Here is a 24,934-nt window from a genome sequence, read left to right on the forward strand (position 1 = left end):
ACTAACACCCAGAAGCTAAAACTGAACTGGGTAAACGAATGAATTTCAAAAGACAGAATAAATACAGACATAAGGCACCTAGGGGACAGATTTACGAAGAGTTTTTGCACTGTTTTCAATGGAGCTTGTAATAGCATAAAAGTATTAAATTTGATTTACTAGAAAGGATTTGTACAGTATTTCATCACCTGCTTCCCAGCGCCAGCAGCCCCTTCCCCATCTCTCCCACCTTTAGCAGGAGCTCTGGACACAGCTGAACCTGTGGTGGAGAAAGCTCCAGCTTTGTTGAAAAGTAAACAAGAAACCAGAGAAGAAAGTAACGCGATCCAAGAAGATCAACAACATCGTTCTATGAAAATCAATTCTAATTCTAACCTGGTCAATACAGAGCGGCCCCGCTTCACCAGACGGGAGATGAATGTTGCATGCTTGCCCACGGGACTGTGCTGCCCGCCCTCCCCAGTGTGCTGCGGGTGTTGGTTTGCTGAAGCTGAGACAACCACAAGGTAGCTTTGAAGTCTGCTTCCCAGCTCTGTTAGGCCTAGGCTTTTCTGAATATCTCTAAAACCCTATAAACCTTCAGAAACTGTGCAAAGAAAGTAGCACCTTCTTTGGTAACGATGGGGGACTGCAGTATTCCCCATAAAGAGTTGTCCATGGCACGAGGGGTCATGAGACATAGGCGAGGTTTGAAAATACCTTAAGACACCTTTTTTATTTGAAACAATTAGAAAGACCAGGTGAGGAGAAGCAACTCTTGATTTATACCTGAGGATTTCACTGAAGATATAACCAGAAATGAGCTACTCCCTAGTAGTGGCTATTCTTATCAAATTCAGCATCCTTATGGAAAAATATCCTAGAAAAGCTGTATTTCACTTTAAAAGAATGAAATGATATGGAAGAATGAGGAAAGAGGGTAAGAAGAAATTGGAAGAAACATTAAATTAAAAAAAATATATTGCCTCAACGCAATCTGCAAACAGCTATTGCTCATTCGACGCTTACCAAAATCATGCAAATGCACCAGAAAGCAGGCCAGCAGGATGACAGTGGATGATGTATATTAGAACTAGAGACCTATTTTATGTATCCAAAGAGCTTCTAAAATAGAGAATCACCGAGTGGACTTAACAGGACTAGGCTCTCTCAAGATTGATCTTCTCCTGGCCTGGTAAAAGGTATGAAACAAGGACTAGGAATCAAGTCCTAGATCTGTTTTCACAATGGATAGAAATTTCAGTAGAAATCCTGCATGTATCTGGGCTGGACGCTGCCCAAAAAAGAAAGGAACCAGAAAAAGGGATGAGTGGTGAGGCGGCGAAGTTTGCAGGTGACAGAGATCTGTGCAGAGTAGCCAGACCTACAGCAGCAGTTTGCAGAACGATTTACAGAAATAAGTGGCAGTGCGATATAAACTGGCAGGTGAAATTCAGCACGGATAAGTGCAAATTAATGCCCCTGTTAAAACAGGTCTACCTACGTATACAGAACGGTGGGCTTTAAATTAGCACTTACCCTTAGCAGGAAGATGTTCTGGTACCTTTGCAGCTGCTCCAAGTGCTGGCACCATTCTCACAGCCATGGGGAGGGTGAAGGAAGGCTCTGAGAACAAGAAGCATTGTTATGCCATGGCTAAATCCCCACACCTCAAATCCTGCCTGCAGATCTGGTTGCCCCTTGCAGAAATACCATAGGAGAACAACAGAAGGTGTGGAGAAGGCAAGAGAGATTGTTAGACATAAGGACTGGCCTCTGTGGAAGGAAAAGCTAAATATGTTTAGGGCTCTTGCCTGCAAAGGACAAGATTGAAGGGGAAAAGGGTAGAGGTCTGGGTCATCATGAGTGATGTGAAGGTGGATAGGGATGACTATTGCTTGTAATGTAAGAGGAAGAGCACCAAACTCCTAATTTGGGGAGAATAGGGTTTGTTGCTTGATTTATTTATTTTAAAGCACAATGTTCAGCTGTATTGCTGAATGATCACCCGCCAATACAGCAGGTCAACAATTTTCCAGCAGAATAGTTTTCTGAGCCCCTTTCTCTTGGAAAATGCTGATTCGATGGTATCAAGATGCTCTGTGGGAACACGTCAATGCCATCAAAGCCATCAGCAGAAGCCAGACATCTGCCCAGCCTCCTTGCCTGCTGCCCAGCTGGCTGTCTCGCTGGGACAGCTGGGCTACCATGCTGCAGCCAGCAGCCTGTTTGATTTTTCTTTACTTTGTTGTTAGTCTACTTGTATTACATTTTTCCTTCATTTTAACCTTTATATTTTATATTCAATATACTTGCAGCACTAGAAAATGCTCCCTTACCTATCACAATATCAAGTGTCAAATCAAAGTACAAGTCACCCAATGAGTATAATTTATATTATAATTTAAATGAGTTTTTAAACCTGCATTTTAAGATATAAAAATAAACAAATGTAAAAAGTATGTGCAGTAAGAAGTAGGTACGTTTTTATTTGCATATCATATCAACCATTAATATAAAGTTATATTTTATGTTGTATAAAGCTTGAGTCTGTGAAGACAAAATAAAAACTATACTTGAATCTCTTTCTAACTTATTGGGCTAAATGACAATGGCAGAATGCAATTTCAGAATTTCTCTCAATGGGCAATTTCAGTGTTTTGATGTGTTTTGTTGCTTCATTTTGCAGATGTTTCCATAAAGAACAGAAAAGTTGGATTGAATGTTCTCTCTCTTTAAATGAAAATACCTATTCTTAACCTGAACCAAGGCCAGTGTCTCATGCAACATGGATGAGTCAGATTTTAAAGGTAGGTGGAAAATCAACAGTATTGGGGGTAAAATGAGCAAGCAAACCACTTCTGTAGTTGACACAACACTGGAAACAGCACCAAACTATGTTAAAAACTCATCTTTGTAATCCAATGTGGGAAGAAATCTGAAAAAATAGATAGCTTTGTGACCTGCTGGGATGATTTCCAGTATTTTTGTTTTGCCTGCAACAACTAGCAGCTAAAACAGAACAGAAACCTACAACTAGATGAATATTGCTCATGCTATGGGTGAGATTGTCACTGGCTGCAGGTGGTACCAGTTCCTGTGAGATAACCAGCCCTTGCTCGTCACTAGATAAGCAACCCTTTGCAATTCACAGCATACCTATTTTGATTTGAAAGGTTTTAAAGTTGGGTCCATGCAGTCCTGTGGATGATTTGAAGGGCTGATTTGAAGGTTGTTTTCCTAGCAAGCTGGTGGTGCAGAAGCAAATTAGCGCAATTCCCTGTGCATGATGAGCTGCGGGAGGGTCTCTACAGGGCATCACTTTGCCACTGTGGCCACCTCAGACAAAAAATAAAGCTCAAGTGAAAGAAAAAGTATTTCCTCCAGCAGTTTCTGCAATCCCCCTGATGCTTGGAGTGATGCAGGATGAGTCCAGCACATAACATCAATGAGGCTCCTCTGTGCTCTCAGGGTGTTCATGTGGAGCCAGTGATGGAGTTGGTGTTCCAATTCATGCATGGTAAGTCACACAGGGATCCCACCCCATCATCACCCCTAAATCCTATGGTTACTGCCATCACTTCTCTCTTTCTGGGGTGATTATTTTCAATAATCTTGAAAACTCGGCTGAGATAACTTCAGCGCAGGGAGCTGCTGCACCACAGGCCACCATTAGCAATTAAAATTAGATAAACAATTAGCCTGTGAACTTTGCACTCAGATCACTGCTGCCTCAACAGCCACCGCAGGAGCCTCCCGAAGCCCCTGTAGGGCTCAGCTGCTCACCTTTCCCAGGGTCAGAGCAGTGCTGCCAGGCTGGGATGCGGTGGGGATGCCCAGAGGAGGTGCACCAGCAAGGGGACTCCAGGGTATATACTGTTATTTATTACACTTTCATTTTCTTTTTCCTCCTCACTTCTTCATCAGGGCACTGGAGGGAATAGGAACATGCTATCTAATTTCCTAATTTTCCTGTCAGCTTTCTGGCTTTCAAAATGATTGCAGCAGAAATCTATAAAATGAGGACGAGGGAAGCAAACTTAATACCATTGTAAATCTCCAAAATGGATGCAGAAACACAGTACTCAAATAGAAGTAAATAAAAGCAAGGAGAGATTCATTCTGGTTTTCTTCTCTGTAAACCTACTGGCAGCTTGGAATTATTCAGAAAACAACATTTAACTGAGAAAAAGGGAACCCTGTAAAATAGTAAAGATTATACCGTAAAGCTAAGCACCCTTCATAAATCATAGCTGGGAACATTGCTAAGTTATAGGAACCTGCAGATGGCTGTCATTAAAGGGAAAGAGCCTCTCCCGGCTTGGCGGGCCACACCGTACCATGCTGTATGGCTGCAAATCGAACTGCTTTCATGGGGGAGCCACAAAAGTGGTTTTAAAATAGGAATTTCAAACAGAAGCTGCATGAGCTGTTCAGCAGGACTCAGGCTTATCGTGAAACCACAGTGGCAATTTCAGGCCTGATTTACAGGAGACTCTAATAAGCCTCTCCCATTTAAAATAACACGGCAATAGTTTATCATAGTGTTGTCCGAAGCTGGAAGAGCAGTAGTAGGGCTGGGTGCTCTGGTAGCAAGTGTGTGCCTGGCACTGTCCCCATTTCAAACAGGGACAAAGGAGTGAGGGCTGCTGAATGGGATGTGGAGTTGGTGTTGGGAGAGGTCGGGGCAGACCAGCAAGCTCCTTCTCCACTCCAGACACTTTCCTGTGTGTTCACCTCCAGTATCGCTGCTTTATCCTTTGGGATGAACTCATCTGGGGCTTCGACTCAAGAAACAGCAGGAGAGATGCTCAAAACAAGCCTGTGAAGCTGAAAATAGCACACCCCAGTTGCTGCTGCTTTCAAGATAAAGATGTCACCAGGTGAGCTCCTCTTGGATTATATATTAAGCCACACCACGATGTAGCACCATGACATACATAGCCCCCCATGGTGTGGTGCCATCTATTAAGCTGAACATTGCAGGTGTGTGGGGATGTCTGTGCCAGCACCTGCAGTGTGCGGGGCACTGGGGTGAGCCAGGGCTGCGGCAGCTTCCCAGGAAGAGCTGTAGCATGAGATATGGATCACACCATGCACCCTTTCCCAAGAGCCTCTGTAGAGGTTTACCCCTACATACTGCCCTGGGGTACAAGCTCTCCCTGGGGTGCCCCTGCACGAGGTGGTTCAGATGAAGCTCTGGCAGTCACAACACCCAGGGGTAACCAGACCTCCGCAAACCTGCCTTTGTTCTCAGCTTGGAAACACTTCGCCCCGCTCAGCTGTGCCTGCCAAGTACATGGCTGTTCAAGGTCACTGTTTCTAATATTGTCAGGAACCTTTCCTGGTACAAAATGGCACAGCAACTGATTGCATTGACTTTTTAAACATTTTTTGCAAACTCCCACTATCCCACCCCAACCTTCCTATGCCTATTGCACTGTTTTTGCATTTCCATAGGAGCATCCCAATGCTTATACCTGTCAGTGCAGGTTTGCTGGGCTCACTGCTCACCAGGCCAGGGGCTTTCCCAGGTACTGACTAGGTTCCTTCAAATGCTGTACTCTCAGTGCTTTCCAAAAAAAATGGCCAGGAGGAACTGGATCTCAGAGTATTTTTCTTCTCTGTTTTTGGGTGAACTCAACTGCTCACTGCACCTCCAACAACAATGTTTAGCTTCTTGTCACAACCCCCTTCTGTGCTTTGATAGAAAAGGGATCACCAGCAGATGCAATTTCTTTCAGTGCTGGAATTGTGTTTATTTTGCTGGAATTGTACTCCATTTATCTGGTTGCAAAGGGACTAGGCAATTTATATTGGCAGTACTGAATGTACTGAGGCTGGCAGTGGTCGGGTACTCATGGCTTGTTACCCAAGGAAAGTTCAGAGCATACTAATTTATCCCACCATGGAGCAGCAGTAGAAGAAATGTACAATTGATATCAATCAGTCTTACATTAGTAACACTGTAAACATTTTTTCAGATGGTAAAAGATCCAATAAATCTATTTTATTCTGTTTCATTGTAAGGTCCAGTTCCTCCTTTCCATCATACAAACAACTTCCAGGTAATGGAAAGGATATTGCATTCCCTATTCACAAATCACAGTTTGACCTATTATTTGTAATTTTCAGTGCTTGCCTTCTTGTGCAGTGTTCATAAAATGAGATTAGAGTGATTTACAATAGTGAAAGATGGAACAAGACTAAGAGGAGATGTGACTCATTAGACATCATCCTGTGACTGTTGGAAGGAACCTGCATCGCTCAGGAAGGTATGCTGTGATTTTCTAGGGCAGTCTGGGGAATTTAGACCTACCCTTGAGGTGTTTCAGTACCAAAGCATCTGTGTTCCACCCAAAAACATGACCTATCATCCCTGATTTTATCTTTTGTGAAACCAGCCAAGCAATTCAGAGCAAAGGCTCCCAAACTCCTTCCTGACTATCTAAGTCTACTTTATGATATTGCTTTGAAAAGGTTATCTTGTAAATGTTGTGTGAGATTTTAAAAAGAAAAAAAAAAAAGATACTTTTGTTTGAATTCAATATGGGGGAATTATACTTTGATTGTTATTTCTAGTGCTTCAAAATCATCAGTATTAGTTATGGCTAGAGAGTCTAGATCTTCTTGTACTTGGGACTTAAAGAACTTGCTTTCCTGGTCGACAAACCAAAAATACATTCATCTGTTCTGTTAACGGGCATGAGTTTGGCTTCTTTGAGCAAATGAAAAAGAAATAGGAAGAGCACCTGAGGGGTTATTTTATTGAGCAAGGAAATGAACTCCAGAAGAAGTTGTTTCACTGTTTGGATTCATTCATGGTACTGAGAACCGGTGAGTGGATTCCTGTGTGGACGTTTGGAGGGTGGTAGTAACCTTTCCGTTTTAGTGTCTCTTGCTTCTTGGTTTTCTGCTCTTGAGCATCCACATATTTCTGTCAAACTGCTTAGTGCATCTCCCTAAAAAAAAAAATAATTGCTTCTCTAGAAGCAGTGCTTGCCTTTGCTCTCTCTGAGCAGACAGGATCCGTAACAAATGACTCACATGTAGTAATTACACTCTATTCCTTCCTATCCTGCATTGATTATTTAGATGTAGGAAGACTAGCTCTATCTTGAGTAAAATAAAAGATCTGGAGACCCAAATATCGAAACATTGTTTTGTTGATGGTGTGGTTTTTTTCCCTCCTTTGTTTTTCAGGTACTGTTTACAGCCATGGTACTCTGAAAAGATGAAACATTTATAAACAAAACCTCCTGTCAGACTGCTTGTAGTTTATGTTTGTTTAAAGGACAATTTTGTGTCACCTCTTTGTATTTTAATAGTCAAAATAAATTTTGCATAATAATTCAGCTCCTCTCTGCTGCCTGTAATGACTTTCTGCATTTTTCTGATGGATGTTTGTATTTGTTTCCTATGATTTACATGACCTGACGTCTCATACAATGAGCTTCCCAGCGCAAATGCCATTTGTGATACTCTGTGCAGCACTAATCTATCATTAGATGACCTTACAAGAGCTGGGGTCATGGATTCAATCAGTAAAATGTTTCAGGGTGTAATTAATTAATCCCCCCCCCCCAACTATTCGCTTAAAACTTGATGAAAGCGATGTTTTTTTGTAACACTTCTTCAATACATAGGGTTTGTTTGTCTAATCAATCACGCTAAGTTGGGGAGTTCTTAGTATTCATGGCTTTGTCTTTCTTGGAACTTCCAAATGTTTATTTTCCAGCATAATTTAATGGTTTAATTAGCCAAACAACTAGCTACTGTACTTGTGAAAGTATATTCAGGTTGTTATTTAATAACATGGGGACAGCTGTGTTTTTGCCTTTGCTGGGCTGGATTGTGTTACGTAGGCTGCGGAGCCGGTCCAGCTGTGAGTGGAACTTCCCAGCTGCCTGTGCCCCTGTCAGCCTCGCACGAAGCTGAGTCGTGCTGGACTGTTGCAAAGATAACAGCTCTGCTTGTTCCCCACTGTAAGTTTCTTATCAAACAAACAAACAAAAATCCATAGTCTTCACCTTTAGCATCCTTTGCTTGTGGCTGTATAGTTTAAAAGATTATGCAAATGTCAGCAGCAAGGGCTGTGGATGAAAAGATTTTCAAGCTGTGGTTCAGACCACCCTCTGGAGGTCTATGGTTTATTGCCAGCAGTCCAGACAAAGCCAGGTTTAATTTCCCTTTCCTGGAATTTACATCTTCGCTAGAGAGAACCTTGGGACCTGCACACCGGAGAGCACTGACAGCCACTGCACAGCACCTGGTGCAGTTGTCCTAATGGCTGTCTGTCCTGGCAGCCCGGCTTTCTGGAGAGTGTCTCCAAAGTAAGGGCAGGAGCTTCCTGGCACCCAAAGAACATCACAAACCTCATCTCTCCCCTCTTGGCACAAAGACTTCTTTGACTCCTGATCTTACTGAAACAAAATGTTTCACTTCTTGCAGAGTTCTCACCCTGGAGATGGGAAATGAGAGGGAAAAAAAAGGAAGAAAGAATTATAATTTTGCTGCTTTCTGGAACACTAATTCAAGATATGTCAGCATGAGGTGTTGTCTGAAAGACCACACTATATAGGTGAGGCACACAAATGTCCCCAGCCCTGACATATGTTATAAAAGATGGGGCATTTTATCTCTCTGACTCTGCTGTGTTGTGCACATTTTTGTTAGTAACAGAAGCAGGTGTATTTTTGTGTGCATTCAGCCATCTTTTCACCTAATAATGTGAATCTCCAATTTACAGATGGCTCTGGACCCATCCTACAAAACCCTACTGGGAGAAGGAGATGAGATCTTTGCCAGCACCACTCAGGAGCAAGCCGCTGAGGCAGCTTGTAAGGAGCCGAAAGCCCTCAGCAGCTTTGCAATGAATTCCCTGAGATGATGTTATTATGTTAACAAGTTTTCTCTTATCCTGTCAAGGTCTTAGAGAATCTTTCTATTGACCATTAAGGCAAAGCAAGACAAAACAGGCTGAAATTGAGAATTGAATGTTTATGGATAGGAATCCTGTAATGTTATGATTCAATTTCACTTCAGCTAAAGATGATTGTTTCTGCAATCTAGCTGTTTGGTTCGCTGAAACCCAGGAAAAAAGCTCAGAGGGAAGGCAGAGATCTGGGGAAAAAATAAAGAAAATTGGGAGAATATTCCAAATCCACCAGACTAACTGAGCATGGAAAAAGCATAGGTATGTCTTTAAGGGACAGCAGCCCTTTAGTACAGGACAGTGGAGATCAGAAATAATGCTGGTGGTGGCTCCATGAGGTGGTTGGCTTTTGTAAAGGGCATCTTGTAAGACAAAAAGCTGTTTAGAGTGAGGACTTAAACGGGTGCTGGGAACACATTAGATGGGACTGGGCTGCTAACAACCTACTTGTTGCTGCCCATTTGCAGGACCAAGGTCATCCTGCATGGAGCTGGCCCTGTCCCAGCAGGGCCCGCGTAGGTGGAGGCTTTGGGAAGAAGGTGCAGTGGGGACAGAGATTGGGAGGTGATTCCCAGACACAGCTTCAGTCACTGCTCAGTGATTTGCTAGAAGGATCTTTCTCGCAAATGATCTTTTCTTTCCACCGTCTTGAACACACTGTGGGTAGTAAATCACAATGACACTCGTTAGGAGTCATGGACTGATGTGAAGTGGTGTAGCAATGTGTTTTGGTCATAGTCTGTAGCCATTACTATGATGGAAAACAGTCAGGGAATGCAGTGGTCCAATGTGCTTAGGGGTAGTATCCTAGACCCATCAAACTCCACAGTGCAGCTCAAGTCTATAATATGTGTGTAGTCATTTGCAGAAGTATGTCTAAATATGTTATATCACTGGGAATTGGCTGTATCCAGCATAAGACATGGTCAACATATTGAGACTGATACTTTTGTTCCAGTACAAGTTCTGCTATATAGGTTATAGCTATTGTTATAGCAGGGGAATCACTGTTGTTGTACAGACTTCTTGCAGTGGTATTTGAGTTGTGTAGGATCTGGGTTTTCCTTTGAAACGTTAGAGGTCAGGAACAACTAGTCCCAGCTAAGAACTAATTGCCTGGAGCATAATTTCTCTATAGTGAGAGTATGGAAGTAGCATCTGAAAGTACAAAAAAAAGTCACTGTGCTTTTTGCTCTATCAGCAGACTTTAATGAAATTTTGAAGGGGGAAAAATTGCTTCTTGGCTTAAAGCATGAGCTATGTTATTAATCTCTGCAAAGGAGTTTTATAATTGAAATGCCTATGGAACTGCAGCTCTACTGGCTCAAATGATGGCCTAACAGTATCTAGCATAGGCATATATGAGGCTGCATAATGCTATGTCATGATCATAAGAGTTACCAATAATGCAGGCATATTGAAAAATATGACTTACACTCTTAGCTGAATTTAGTTCCTTTGAAGTTGTTTTTTCCTCATCCTTATGGCATCTAGTGTCTGTGTGATGTAGGGACTCAGACTGTCCTGCAAGGTCACATATACTGGTTTTCTTTGGTAGGTTATTGGCGCATGCTGGCTGTCTTTGGTGGGTTATTGGTATGGATTGTACTACCTATTGGTAAAATAGCATTTCCCTGTGCTGTCATTTTCATTAGGAGTTTTAAAAAACAAAAGTGATTAGTATGCTTGTACTGACAGGGTCTGTGGTCTAAAAACAGTAGCTGGCCATTAAGAAAAGGGTCTTCTGCATACTGTTCCTTACCCTCAAACTCTCAGGCAAACTGTGCATTTGAAAGACAGTTTCTTGGCCAGGTTAGCTTATGGGTCTCTCGGCCAAGCCGGAAGCTTAGCTTTTCCCAGCACATCCTGGTCTGCGTATCTTATTTTGGGTTTTTGCTCTAGTTTGCTGTTTTTGCTCTAGTTTGTGCAGCCCTAAGGATACCATGACCTCGCAGGGCTGGCACGCTCAGGGAGACCTGCTCAGATCTGCTCTCCAAAATGCAGACATCTGATGGTAATTTTTATTCAGATTTCTCTGTGTTTTCCTCTTCTTAAGGTTTCAAAAAAAACTGTGAAGAAAGCAAGACATATAAATTACTAGTCTCAGCCTGTGCCTTTCTGTGTGCGTTTCTGATTAATACATGCCAACATGCCTTCATTATCGCCCTGTTTTGTACCTACCCGTCAGATATGTAAAGCAACGCTGATATCAGAAAATCTCATCTTCTGCTTCCCTTTGTTTGAAAGTAGGTGAATGTGCAAATGAGCTAGGAGGGAAAAAAATAATAGAGACTGTGAGAAATAGCCTTAGCTTTTTAAATAACAATTTCCTTCCCTAAACTGGAATGCAAATGTTTAAGTGGACAAGTGTGTGCTCTCTCTGTGTCATCTTTTTCATCCAGGCATTGGGGAAACTTTACGAGGATGAGAGGGGAAGAGGGCATGGGGACAGAGCTCCTGGCCGGCAGGGGAGGCAGAGGAGGGCATGGACAGCGGGGCTGGAACTGCTGCTTCCCAGCCCTGCAGGAACACCAACCAGGTCAGATTTCTGCCTCAGCTATTTAGGCTTTGCATTTCTTCTTAAAGTGCACGTTTCACTTGTCAAGCAGATGTTGCTCCAATTGCCTGTCTGACTTGAGGGCACCAGCTTTTAAATGGGCCCCAGCGGAGCCGCCTGTTTTGGCTCTGGGTGGCTGAGAGCTCAGGGGTGCCCCGAGAGCAGTGCTCAGCACAGCACCAGTGGATCTAGGGCTGTACGGCTGGGCAATTTCGAGGGGTTTGGTATTTTGCTTATATAACCACAGCCATTTCATGAACAAAATGTGTATCTGCAGGGAGGTCACCCTCATAACCAACTTTCTGGGGGCTCTGGAAAAAAAGTATGCAGTGAGAGCGAGCAGCACAGGGGAACCAGACCCTTCCTGGTGTCTTGGACCAGCCCCACTCTGCAGCGCCATGCTGCTTTCCCCACGGAGAACTCCACTTTGAAGTCTTTATGGGTGCCCAAAAAGCTTTTCCTTAAAACATATTGGGGAGCCATCAGTGCCAAAAAGAACTACATAAAGCTGCTGTCTCTTGATTCTGAGAGCTTGAGAAAATTATGTCCTGGTTGTATCGACTGGTTTAATAACCACACGTTGTATTTGTGGTGCGCACAGTTCTTTGTGCACCTATAAATGTTACATTAAAATACAGAGTGGCACCAGCTTTAAAGAGTTGAAGCACAAAAGCTCCCTTCCTGCTCTTGTCTCCTATTGTGAAAAACTTGCAAAACTCTCAGAGGCTCTTGAATTACGGCTCTTCCTCTTCCTCATGATGCATGGAGAAAATAAATGTATTATTAATCTGTCCACTGTCAGAGATCTCTGCTCTCTCTTTCTCTCTCTCTCTCTGTCTGTACACAGGGAGACAGATTGACAGGAACAGTGGACATATGCAGAATTGCCTAGTGTGCGCTTAGGCTGGTGAATCACTGAATGCTCGGGATGATGAGATGCTGGGTTTGAACCAAGGCTGCACAGCCCTGAAGGGATTTGGTGTAGGAAGGTAGCTGGAGGAGGAGTATCTTCGTCCTGGACCACAGTGTTCTTCAGATGCTTACAGGAAGATCTTTTTAATTTTTTTTATTATTGTCATTTTTTGGGGGATAGCCAGCTTGAGACACAGTGATCTGCAGTTTTAAAGGACTTTGGAGGACATCCCATGCCAGGTGCACAACACCCACAGGGAAGGGAGAGGGAGTGTGGTAGGTGCGGACTCCAGTGCTTGGTGGGGGACACCAGGAGCGATGAAGAAGCTTGCATGAAGGGGACATCCCATCCTTCCCTGAGCTCCTTGGGCTGTGCAGAGCCACCAGTGCCCCTGTGTACCCAGCAGCTGCCTATCACTGCACAGCTATATTCCTGCTGTGACTCTGCCCTTCTTCTGTACCAGCTCCTACCAAAGGGCTTGGCTCTGCACCTCTAGTGACGTCTTGGAGTATGCGTGTGGTCTTGTTTTAGCTTCGGAGAGCCAGAGCTGGCAGACATGAACAAGTCTCCGGTGTGACTCAGGCTCTGTGGGATGCATCTCTCCCCCGGGGAAGCCCAGAGCACAGCAACACATGCCTGAGCCTTGCTGAGAGACAGGCTCCTGCTGAGCTTCTCCTTGGATCCCAAACAGTGAGATTTAGTCTGGATGTGCAAACATGGGCTTTCCCATGGGGGCTGTGAGGCACCTTTCCTAATGAGAGGGATTGTGTACACAAAGGAAAGAGTATATGGGAAGCAGGAATGGACTCACTAATGCAAAAAGTCTGGGCTGCAAGGTAACACCCACGTTGCCATCGGTGTGGGTTGCTCCCAACACGCTCTGTGTCCCCCCATGGAGATGACAGCCGTTGGCCACGTGATGCTCGGGCCGTCCATCCTCCTTCCAGCTCAGGGTGCTGCAGTGCCCAGCAGAAGGCTTGGTTGCTGGCCCATCCCCACGATGTCTGCAGGTGTTATGACATGGACATGTTTGCTTGCTCTGGGCTGCACTGTTTTGCTCTGTCCCATATAGACCAATTCCTTCATCTGTGTGTAGTTCTAGTGGGAACGCTCTCACTCTTAGATGATACTCAAAAGGAGTTGGTTTCGTATCGTATTGCGCAGCTCCTTGGTGGTTTGCTGTTTGCAGCTCCCTGAGCTTAGCTGCAGAGTGCTACAGCTTCTAGAAAGCCCAGATTTATCTACAAGAAGACGGCCAGTATATCTCACCCTCCTACTCCCTCAGATTGGGACATTTTCTAACAAAAATTCTGTTGTAGTATCTGGGCACCAAGTACTGCCATGCTACTGCAGCGGATACAGTGATGTGCAGTGCGATGGCAATGGGCATCTAGGGAACTTCAGCATCTCCCATGCCTGTGCAGCAGAGATCCTACCCCTTTCTTCCAATTCTACCCCTTCTCCCCTTGATCATACAATAACTTGACAGGAATTTTGGCCTTCTCTGGGCCAGAGCATGAGGCTCAGAGAAGGACAGCGGTTACAGAATGTCTGCTTGCAGTGGGCTTGGGAGAGCCAGGCAGGGTGTTGCATTCTGCCAGCTGCATGCATCCCTGACAGAGCAGAGAAAGGGTGGCAAAAAAGCTGAACTTGCCACGTGGATCGTGGATCGGTAATGTCTCTTTTACAGCTCAGCGTTAATGTCTTTTGCTCTGTTGTTATTCTGCTAGCGCTTTGTTAGTTCCATTTAGTGCTTATTGCAGTCCATTGCAGTCCTTATTGCATGCAAAGCAATTGCTTTTGCTTCCAGAAGTTCCTGTTTGCATTTCCTCCTGTTTTCAGAGGCCCTTTGAAGAACGGTCAGGTCCTGTGCCTGTCCTGAGCACCACAGAGTGTGGAGAGGGAAGGTTATTTGGATTTGTATGAGTAAGTTAGCAGTATGGAGACATGTGTTGATGATAATTGATTTCCTGTCTCTTTTCCGTGTCCAAATGATCTGCTATATCACTGCTATAAATATCAATAACCTCCTGGCTGAAAAACCTGGCACAGTCGTCGCCTTTTTGCAGCGTGTGCAAAGGGCAAGAGAAACATCAGCTGCTGATCATCTCAGAAGCCTTCTCTCCTTGATGTCAGGCTTGTGCTCTTGTGCTTTTCGTCTCCGTGAGGGACTGAGGAAGTTGCTTGCCCCTTTCTTCCCATGTAGGATTGCCAAGGGCTGGTGTGACAGATAACACTTAATGTGTGTCAGTGGTCTTGCTGTAAAGGTTGCAGTTGGAAGACGCTGGTGCCCCCTCTGTAGATACAATAAACCCAGCGCAGCTGTGGAGCAGGAAGATGTTCCAGGCAGCTATGCCTGCCTAGTGAACATGGGTCCCACAGGTGTTTTTTTTTTTTCACTGCTGCTGTCATAAAAAGGCTAACAAAACCACCTACCTTGTGAAAGTAGAAGTTGCAAAGGAATGTAATGAATAAAGGATGTAAGGACAGCGAGACTTGATGTGAACTATCTGGAAACCATGTTCAGATGGTGGGTAAGGCTGAGCAAAGCCTGGGTTTTGCATTTGATGGGACTGCTCTGGCAGTTTGATCTGACTTAGAAATCATGGGGGGAGTGGGTTCTTCTGCTGGGTCTTGCATTAAGCCAAATTTCTTGTGCTTGACTGAGGACACAGCTTTCACTTGACATCTTTTGAAGCAGATGCTCCAAGCATTAGAGAATTCACCACAGCAAAGGGTATTTAATTTCCCTTCTATAAATGAGGCTTTCTTTTATAAAAAAGGAAGGTTTGGGAAGGTATGACAATAACCTGTCCTCCTTAGTTTGGATAACTTCTGGGGAATCACATGGTAGGAGGGGAAATACAACTTTGTCATAAATTTGCTGTCCATTAGCAGAATCATTGTAACAATCCTATATGTGATATTCATCCAGTAATGTTGAACCAATTTCCTAGCAAATAACCGTCATTTATAAAGTGTTAAAGGAATTTTCTGCTAGGAATTGGGTAAAGGGTGTTCTGTGAGAAACAGGCAAGGTGCTGCAGGGTCTCTACAAAGACAAGTTTCATGAAAGCATTACACAACTGTCTGCGATTAATTTTGCAGTAAAGGAAAGGCCACCAGAGGCTGTTGTGGTATGACTGTGCGGTTCCAAACCAGAGATGCTTCCACACTAACAGGTTCCAGTATGGCACTCCTCAACACTGCAGAGTGAGCGTGGGACAAAGAAGCTGGGATGTGTGGAAGCTACGTCCCTCTCTGACACACCCAAGAAAGACCTAAAATGAACTGTATTTTGCAACCAAGTTCAATCAACTTGTTCAAAGTCTGTCCTGATTCATTAGACCAGACCGAAATGTTTGATATGAGAAAGCAGGGACAGTTCAGAGAGCCTGGAGAAAAGACATCGGGGAAAGTGAGGGACAGGGGCTGGGTGGTGATGCTGGGTCAGGTAATAAAAGGGCAGATTTTAGTGAATAAAGTGCTGAAGGAAAGTGAGATAATTCATGTCAGTGAATGCAAGGCTACAAAAACTAGACCTTGTCACATTAACATGATGTTTTCTCATTAGATTACACCCAGGGTCAATAAAAGCAATAGTATTGACCTAATATATGTAGATGTCTGTAAGCATTTATGATTTTGTAAATTCTTGCTACCGATCAAAAATGATATTTAATCACTAAATAGTTTAAACAGTGGCCAACCTATGTTCAGAATGAAATCTCTTTTTGTTGTTGTTGTTGTTCCTAAGAATCAGTTCTTGTTCGTATGCTTTTTGTTACATTTTTACCTAGAGAATGGAAGAAAATGTTTTGAAAGTACTGATAAGCTTTCCAAGTGATTTCAAGATTGGAAATATGGTGCACAAGGAGATGTTCACTGATATACAACCTGGGCAGCTAGCTAAGCCAAGTGCAAGCAGACAAATAAGCATTTCAAGACATGCAAATGCAAGGTCAAGCATTTAGAAAGAAAGAATGTAGGTCAGGCTGAGGAGGAGGAGGCTGTCTCAGGAAGCAGTAGCTCAGTAAGGGAATGGTGGAAAACTAAATGCATGTGACTTCCCACTTGTGGTTGCAGCTGAAAGACCAGTAAGTTTCCCAGGCATATGGCTAAGTATAGTAGGCAGTAGGAGCAGGGAGTTGTATTACCTCTGGGTTTGGCACTGGTGCACAGCTGCTGGGTACTGTGCTTGTTTCTGGTGTCCACATTTCTGAAAGTATGGAGAAAAATTGCAAAATGTCGGAGGAGAGACACAAGAATGATCCAAGTGTTGAGAAACTGCCTCACAGAGTTTGTGAGAGTTGTCTCTTGATTTGTCAAAGCGGAGGTTAAATAGTACTTTGAGTGGCGAACGTGTTGAGGGAAAGGCAGCTGGGTGGTACAGCCGCGCTCCTCCATCTCTTAGCTAAATTCAGATGGAAACTACATTGCAAAACAATTAACAGCCAAGGCAAAGACCTGCTCCAGTGGCTGCAGATTCTCCACCACTGGAGATCTATACAACCGAATTGATCTTCTTGAAGACACGTATGTATATTGCCCTCACAGGCCTGCTCCTAACATCTGCAACAAAGGTGGGGTGCTGTACACCCACACAGGACAGAGCGGGGCTGTGGAGGCAGGCAGAGGGGCACAAGCTGCTCGTTCTGTGCAGGGGGTGCTGCAGCCAGCATCAGTGCTTGCCACGCACTCCTGTAAGTGCATGTTTGCCCACCCCGCTTTGTCTTGCAGTGTTTGAAACCTCTTTGGTTGCTTCATTACCTAGTTTGGTGGCTAGGTATTGTCTGTTAAAACATCTGTTTGTATGCAATTTGTTTTCTCTTATCAACTTGTCCCAGGCCCCCCCTTACACTTTTGCAAGAGTTATTTATATAAAGCACGTCATTTTCCCATAGGTCTCTCTGCCTAAAGTAATATTGTAACCTAATTCCCTCTAGTAAGCAATCTTATCCGGACTTTCTGTGTTCATCTAGAATCCAGCAGCATAGCTTTTTAGAGATCTGAGGCCCCAAGATATCATGCTGGAGCAGCTGAAGCCAGCACAGGAGATCAAATATTAAAGCAGACAGGTCAGGGTAAGGTACAGTGCTCCATGAGGACTTCTGAAGCTCTTCTGCTGACTTCTGCAGTGGCTTTTTTTTTTTTTTTATCAGATCCCATTTGCTGCATGTTTGTTTTGTTCATTTTTACTGTCATTATTGCGTCTTGGATTTTTAGTTTGCCATTCCCTCACAGTGCTTCTGCACTAAAGCCATGTAAGCAACATTGCCAATAATAAATAACCCCTGGATTTAACATACTGTTATTTCAAAGGTTGGGTTGTCTCCTTGACAGCTTGACATTCAAGGATCACAAAGCATCCCCACAACAACAATGCATGGAATGATCTAATTATGCTTTGACAGGTCGTCCCACAAAACAATTAGATGGGACTGGAGGTATTTTATCTTGCTGCTGCATGTGCTAGATGTCAAAGACTTGAAGGTAGGAAAACTTTAAAATAAACAGTGCTTTCAGAGCTACTGGTTGCTGCTTGGTAGCCTGTCCAATTCCCTTCCATTTCTCATCCCACTCCCTGGGTGGAGGCTGACTGGCACCAGCGGAGGTTGTGGCTCTTAACTTTATCTGCCTGCTTTTCACTACGGCAAATTGTTTAGGAAATTCATTTTAATGACAGAGGATTTGAACCAAGTGCATCTAGGGCTGCAAGATGCAGCAAATGACTTTTCTGAAATATTTGATTGAATTTGCCTTGATGTCTTCCTTTGGTACGTTGCTGTGCTCAAGCCTCACTAAAGTGGCACTGGTTCTCTCCCTGCTAGCACACCCTGTGCTCACTTGCAATGTAAGTAAAATGTTGCATTTCCACCTTTATAGCAATGTTTTGTTCAAGGGTGCTGCTGGACAAAGCAGGTAGTGTGAGTCAAGAGAGGAAAGGAGTTTCATGCAGAAGTAGTAGTGCTCACCACCATACATCATACATTCATTACCTAGCTGCAAACCAGATAAATGTCTACAAGTGAGGCATACCTCCTCTGTGTCCCCTGTATCAGGTTTCTTTCAGGCACAAGCTCATTTCCACTAGCAGGAATAAAGAAAAAGAGCTATGTCCCTGGGTAAGGTCCTTTCCAATAGGGTGGTTCCAGGGAGAGCTGCCTTGCAGCATCTTAACTGCTCCGTGCAGGTTCCACCTCAGTGCCCTTGCAGGCATGTCTTCTTTTGTCTTGGAGCAAGTCACACTTTATGCTAACTCCTGACTAAATGCTCCATAAGAAAAGTACCAGCAAGACCAAGCTGTTAGTTTTTCCATGAACTGCGCCTTTTGGCTCGTTGCTGCCTCCTCTATTGTAATTTAGAATGAGATATTGTCGTGTTCTTGGCAGTAATTACACATGCATTATTATAAAGGTTTTGTTGATTAAAAAAAGTAGAATGCATTATTTAAAACAGTCCAAATATTGTTTCCATTAAGATAAAGGGATTATTTAGTATAATAGAATGGAGTTGAGCACTTATATGGCATTTTTCCTCTTCAAAGCACTTTAGCAATGTTTGTCTAGGTGAAAAAAGTCTTCTGTAAAAACTGAAAGAGTGCACTGAGGTCAAGGGGACAGCTCTCAGAATTTAAAACATTTCAACATTTTCTGCTGAAGGGCTGAAGCTCACCAAACTCATTTTGTGTAGTAGAGAAGAGCCAAACCAGTTTCATATGCCTTGTATGCGGGAGAATGGTCCAATCCTATGATCAGACCTCCAGGAGGAAGCATTTCCTCTTTTAGAGAGACTGTGCCAAAGTTTGGCCCCAAGCACTGGGCTCTGAGAAGCCCTGAGCATTTGGAAATGTGCTATGGAAGGACAAACACTGAGTCGTCCAGAGCAAGGGGTCCATAGTCTCTACAGCATCTTAAAGAGGCACTGGGAAACTTAAAAAACAAAAACAAAAAACACAAAACAAACAAAAAATACCACCACCAACAAAAAGTACCTTTAATTGCTTTTCAAATGATTATCCCATTGTCCTTGGTAAATGTCAGGTTAGAAGATGCTTCATACAACTAGTTATCTTCCTCTTTAAAATAAAGGTTAGTTTAAGCTCATCGAGAGAATTAATTGCCATTGCAATGTACCATGGAAAAAATGCTTTCACTCTATCCTGAAGGCAGCTGTGAGGCCGTAACTCTCCTTCTGGATACAAGAAAAAGTTCTTTGCCAGGATAGTAATTATCTCAGCATCTGTCTCTTCCTTTCTCTGCTCTGAGAGAATCAAAAGCCTCTGACAGAGTTTGCAGACCAGAAGACACGAGGGAATTATCAGCTTCTCTCCCCAAGGACTGATATTTATGTCCTCACCTTCCCGTATACACTCCCCGCTTTCTTTGCTCCAGAAATAGGAGTGGCACCGGTGTTCCCTGCTCACAGCCGAGGCGCGTTCCCCATTGCTACTGGACCTGGCACCAATGGGGACAGTGTTTGCCAGGGCCCCTTCTCCATCACCACAGGCTCAGCTGGCAACCTGACAGCGTCACCCATGTACAAGCGCTGGCAGCAGCCATGCTTCCCCTCAGTGTAAGCAAGAAAGGGGAAAAAAAAAAAATCAATTTATCAGAATCTTGCCCAAAGTCGTCTCTGAAATTGATTTAACCAGCATCAGCCCTTCTCTGAAAGAGCTCTGCTACAGCTCCTGTACAGAGTGGTGCAGTCACAGCTGATACACAGTCAGTGCTTTTAGCTTGAACCATGTTCCCCACTCACCTGCAGGCTGAAACGCAGGATGCTCTTGGACCCAAAGGAGGAGCATGAAGCCCAGTTCTGCTCGCCTCCCCTCTGACAGCGCCTTCCCATATCAGAGACCTGCTGCCTTACAGGGTCTGCTTGCTGCTGTGCTGGTCCTGGGGCAGCTAAACCCCTCTGCTTGGTTTCTGCTCTGTGAAGATGTCTCTACATTCGTGAGCTCTCCGCACCTTCAGCATGTAATTTATGCTCTTCCCCATACAGAGAAATCAAAGCCCCCAGCTCTGCTGGATTTGCCCAGTTCCCTGCTGACGCCAATGTACCCTCCCTACTTCTGGCCTAGGCCCTCGTGGCACACCCATGTGACGTCTCTCTTGCTCTTGTGGTCGAGTGCTGCACTTGAGGGCTAAGCTTTGCTCCTTTTTAGTCCCTGTTTTGCTGCGTGAGATCACTGAGATGAATCCTGTCTTTGCTGTCTGTCCCTACTGACGTTTCACGTGCTCTTTGCGTGCACGTCGCTTTTCCTGGTCTGAGCCGGAGGCATCGCCCCCCTGCATGTTGACAGCTCTGCCATGATTGTTTTGTATTGTGAACAAATTGCATTGCTGGTCTGTGCCTTCCTCCTTCTAGGTTATTGATCATACAAATTAATTAAACTGATTCCAATATTGATCTCAATGGCAGTCTATGCTTTGCAACCCAAACTGCTTTCATTTAACTACTCGTTCTCATCGATAACGCAGCCAGTTCTTTCTCCGCTCAGGCAGCTCCATCTATACAACAGCCAATATCCACGTAATGACCTTCCAGAACAGCTCTTGCCAATTCTTCCTTTTGTCCAAACCCTTCTCTACAGTTTTCCAGAGTGTGATCACTTTTTTTTTACGCTCCTGGCAGGAAAAAAAAAGAAAAAAAAAAAAAAAAGAGACAATGTATGCAACGTATGCCTTGCAAAGGATTTAGATATGAAAATAATTATCTCTGGAAAGAATGAAATCATCCTCCATGTGCACAGCAGCTTTCACTTTAAAAGAAAGCGCTTGCCAATGCTGCTGATGGAGCAGCTTCCCAGGGCAGAGCTCCCTACTCCAGCCCAGCAACACGCAGAGCCTCTAGAGACACTGCGCTTGCTTCTCCTCAGAGGATAAGGCAATATCTGTTGCCTCTCCAATCACACTGACCTTTTATTGGCAATCGCCACGTTTGTGTTCAGCAGAGGTGTCGGTTTGAATTTGTGTAGCTCCCAGGGGTCTGATATGTCTCTCTTCCTCCCTCTGTAACTTAGAGAGCCTCTCTGCCTGTTTCCAGTTTATCATGATCCTCTGCCTTGGGACTGACACTGTAAGATCTATTAATTTCTCATTGCTCCAAGTTTAAAGTGAAGACCCTCTTGTAACCCACTCATAACCTTCACGGGAGAGTGGAGTATCCTTGCCAATTATCTCAGAGATAGCTTTATAAAACTCATTCCCTCCAAATATATTTTACAGCAGGAATAACTCATATGAAAAAAGATTCACCTTCCTTTCAGCAATGTCAGTGGAGTCATGGCACATTCAGAAAAAGTGGAGGCATAGGAAATCACATGTGCTTCCTCCTTGCTCCTTGTTTTCCCTCCGCCATCCCTCCTGGCTCTCAGAGCTACCAGTCAGCTCTCCAGCAAAAGAATCTGCATTTCTAAATCCTCACACCCTTTGACATAGTCAATTTGTCCTTACCTCCCTTAGGACCAAAAAATAAATGGGAGACTTCTTCATTATCTTCCAAATGAGATGTGAAACTGAGGTCCTGACCACCTGTGATCATTTGAAAAATCCCATGGCACTTTTGCAAGAGCAAGACCATTAGCCCTGATGTCCTGGCAGAACTCCAGCTTGGGTGATTATAATTACATTTTGCCTGCTTTTGTAGCTTCAGACGGATAACATGACCTCCCTCCCTTGCTGTCCGAGCTTGTTGTACAGGGCAGAGTGGTCAGCTGCCCTGCTCCCCTAGGTGCATGTATCACTGGTGCCTCTGAGAGGGCAGGTTGAGTCCAGTGTTGATTCACCCAGGCAGGTTCAAGCAGTGACAGGTCATGGGTTGCTTCTCTCCCAACCCCATTTTATTATTTGGGTCTCTAGAAGAGCCTCGTGTCTCCATAGCAGAAGACCCCCGTCTGTGCACTGGATGTGTCCCCAGAAACTCTGCTGCTTGTTTGAAAAGAGCCCTTGGATGATGTGGTGGCATCTCACGGTGGTTTCTTGCTCCCAGACATGTCTCCGCTATAAAAATCTTCTGCTTGGTTTTCCGATCAGCTCGTGACTACTTGTATTATGTGGGATTGAATAATAGGTGTCTTCCTATTATTGCACATTTATTTTTGTTGTGTTTTGAGTTTTTACAGACATGCAATCAACCCAAATAAGATGCCTATCTGCTCCAGGTGCAGAAGCATGAATTTTTCCCAATCTTTTGCATGTTTTTCTCTTGCACCTGTATCTATCCAGTGCCTGTCTGGTCACAGGAACCTTTAGGAGATGTCCCAGGAGAACAGAGAGGTGTACTTTTAAATGCAAATTATGGGTCAGGACCCAACATCCACTGAAGGCGATGGAAAGAATCCCACTGCCATAGCTGTTGGGCAAAACTCTAAGCCTATAAATAACAGCCTGAGCTTGAACCATGCTGAAGGAGAGGAAACAAATTGGGATGAATTATTCTTCAAAGCTGCTACAATGGGAACTAGGCATCTCAGTCTCTTTGAGGCTTTGTTTCAAAAGCATTCATGGGGCACTGTGAGCAAAACATCAGGAAAATGGGTAATGCAGCTGACACCCTGTTTGCTGGCTATGTCACAGTCTTGGGGAGCTTTAGGAAACTCAGGACATCTTGGCTAGCTATTTCAGATGCACTTGTGGAAAAATGGTCCCAGTGCTAAAAACTGTCTCTGATCATTTGCATTTAATGCAAGCTGAGTTATACAGTTGTTCTATTAATAACCCCTGTGGTCTTTATCCTAAAATAGGTGTTTTCTGTGAAACACAGGCATTTTCTTCAGTAAGAAAATGCACTTTTAATGTGTCCATGGGCTCAATCCCAGGTCATGGCCATGCCAGGGACACAGCTCAGGTCCTGGGCTTGCTGTCTGACCTTCTTGGAACTGCAGATTTGCTGCCCTCTGGACATTCTGGGAAGCTGCCCAGCTCTTTAAGACCCTTTTAATTCCCATTTTAAATCCGGAGTTTTGGTCTGAGTTCATTTGATCAGTGGCTCTAGCTTTTTTGCCTGTGTTTATTTGCCCATTTGGCTGGCTCAGTATGTGTTTCATTTCCCTGGCTCCTTTGGCATTTCTTTGAAGTCTGATGAGAGCAAATATGCTAGCTGCCTTGCCTAGTGGGAAATTCCTTCTGTAACCGTGTGGGTGCCAGCCTGGCTCTGCAGAAGTCAGCCCAGCTCATTGAGTGGACCTGAGGGGGCCATTGCTGCTGCCCCACAGAGTTTTGCACCCACCAGCATCCACAACACCCATCGGCATCATATGTGGATGCCCCATGCTGAGCTGAGTCCCCCTCTGTGCCACGCATGCTTCCCAACAGTATTGTCTTTGCCATTGAGCAGTGTGGGGACAAGCGGTGGCTGTGCCAGAGGCTGCAGCCTGGGCATTCCCAGCAAAGGTGTGTTTGTGTAATGTGACCAGGAATCCTTCCTCAAACTGTAAAAAGCCACTGCTCAGTGCTACATTTTGCCTAGACATGTTTTGGCATTATTTTTCCTTGATGTATCCTGGAGCGGCCAAATACTGCGACAAAGAACTTGTAGAAACAAAAGATATTTCTTCCTAAGCCAAGTGTCTCCGGAAAGGGTTCAGGCTGCAGTAAGCTTTCACTCCCCTATCTGTATTTGTAATTAAGCTTTGCATTAATATCAGATGAAATTAAGGCTCAAAGCTCTTTCCCTATTAATCGAGAGGGTGGTTGCTGCTGTGCATATGTGTTTAAAGCAGAATTGTACCTGCTGATCTTGATGAATGGGTCATTTGTGCTCTGAGTTTTCTCTGAAATGAGGAAGAGAGTACACAGCCCCAGTGCTGATAAGCGATGCTGTTATTTTGTTTTCTGTAGCCATTTCTCCAGGAAGCCATTGCTTCATTTGCATTGCTTTTTTAACCTTATATGCTCAGTGGGCCCAGGCGAGGCTTCTTTCTTCTTGAATTAAATGTAATCAGGCTGAGCAGCGAGGAAGAAATGATGAATGAGGACATCATTTTGGAAAACACATATCTCCTGACTGCTTATCTCAATGACATAAGAGGACTTGAATACAGTATGGAAAATAAATGCAGATGGGGGCTCAGCATATCATGCTGGAGAATAATAGCTCAGAGGGCTAGACCTGGCCAGAAACTATTTATTATTTAGAGCATTGCTGTTATAATTTATAAAGGTTAATCATTAAAACTTTAATTCTCCTAGAGAAAAATAGCTGAAGAGTTCTGGCATTTGTCATACTTGCATCAGGAAGGGACCGCGGGCAATGAAAAAAGCAACCTTGCGGGGAGAACCGGTGCCTGTGGTCTGCACAACTGGTGTCACTGGGGAGGGAAATGCGTCTTTGCTGATCTGCCTGAGAGTGTGGCATGGTCCTTCCCACCTGTGGCCGGATCTCGTGCTGACTGGCCTCACCACGGGGGAGCACTGGGGGCATCGATGGGTGTGTGCGAGGAAGTGAGGTGTAAGTGGTGCACAAGGAGGCTGGCGACACTGCGCTTACAGCAAGGAGCAGGCACCAGGAAGGCCCCCTGTCTTGTGAGGAGCTCATTGCCTGTCCG

At 44.3% G+C, this 24,934-nt stretch overlaps 1 long non-coding RNA gene across 1 annotated transcript; it reads left to right on the forward strand.

Annotated features, from left to right (window-relative positions):
• The first annotated feature begins 200 nt into the window (after positions 1 to 200).
• LOC121077553 lies at positions 201 to 6,844 on the forward strand. The gene is made up of 5 exons (XR_005824142.1): positions 201 to 506; positions 2,669 to 2,789; positions 3,370 to 3,499; positions 4,723 to 4,862; positions 6,115 to 6,844. It is a non-coding gene; the product is annotated as an uncharacterized LOC121077553 (long non-coding RNA).
• The last annotated feature ends 18,090 nt before the right edge of the window (positions 6,845 to 24,934 follow it).

The sequence above is a fragment of the Cygnus olor genome, chromosome 13 (genome assembly GCF_009769625.2).
Source record: "Cygnus olor isolate bCygOlo1 chromosome 13, bCygOlo1.pri.v2, whole genome shotgun sequence".
Taxonomy (NCBI): domain Eukaryota; kingdom Metazoa; phylum Chordata; class Aves; order Anseriformes; family Anatidae; genus Cygnus; species Cygnus olor.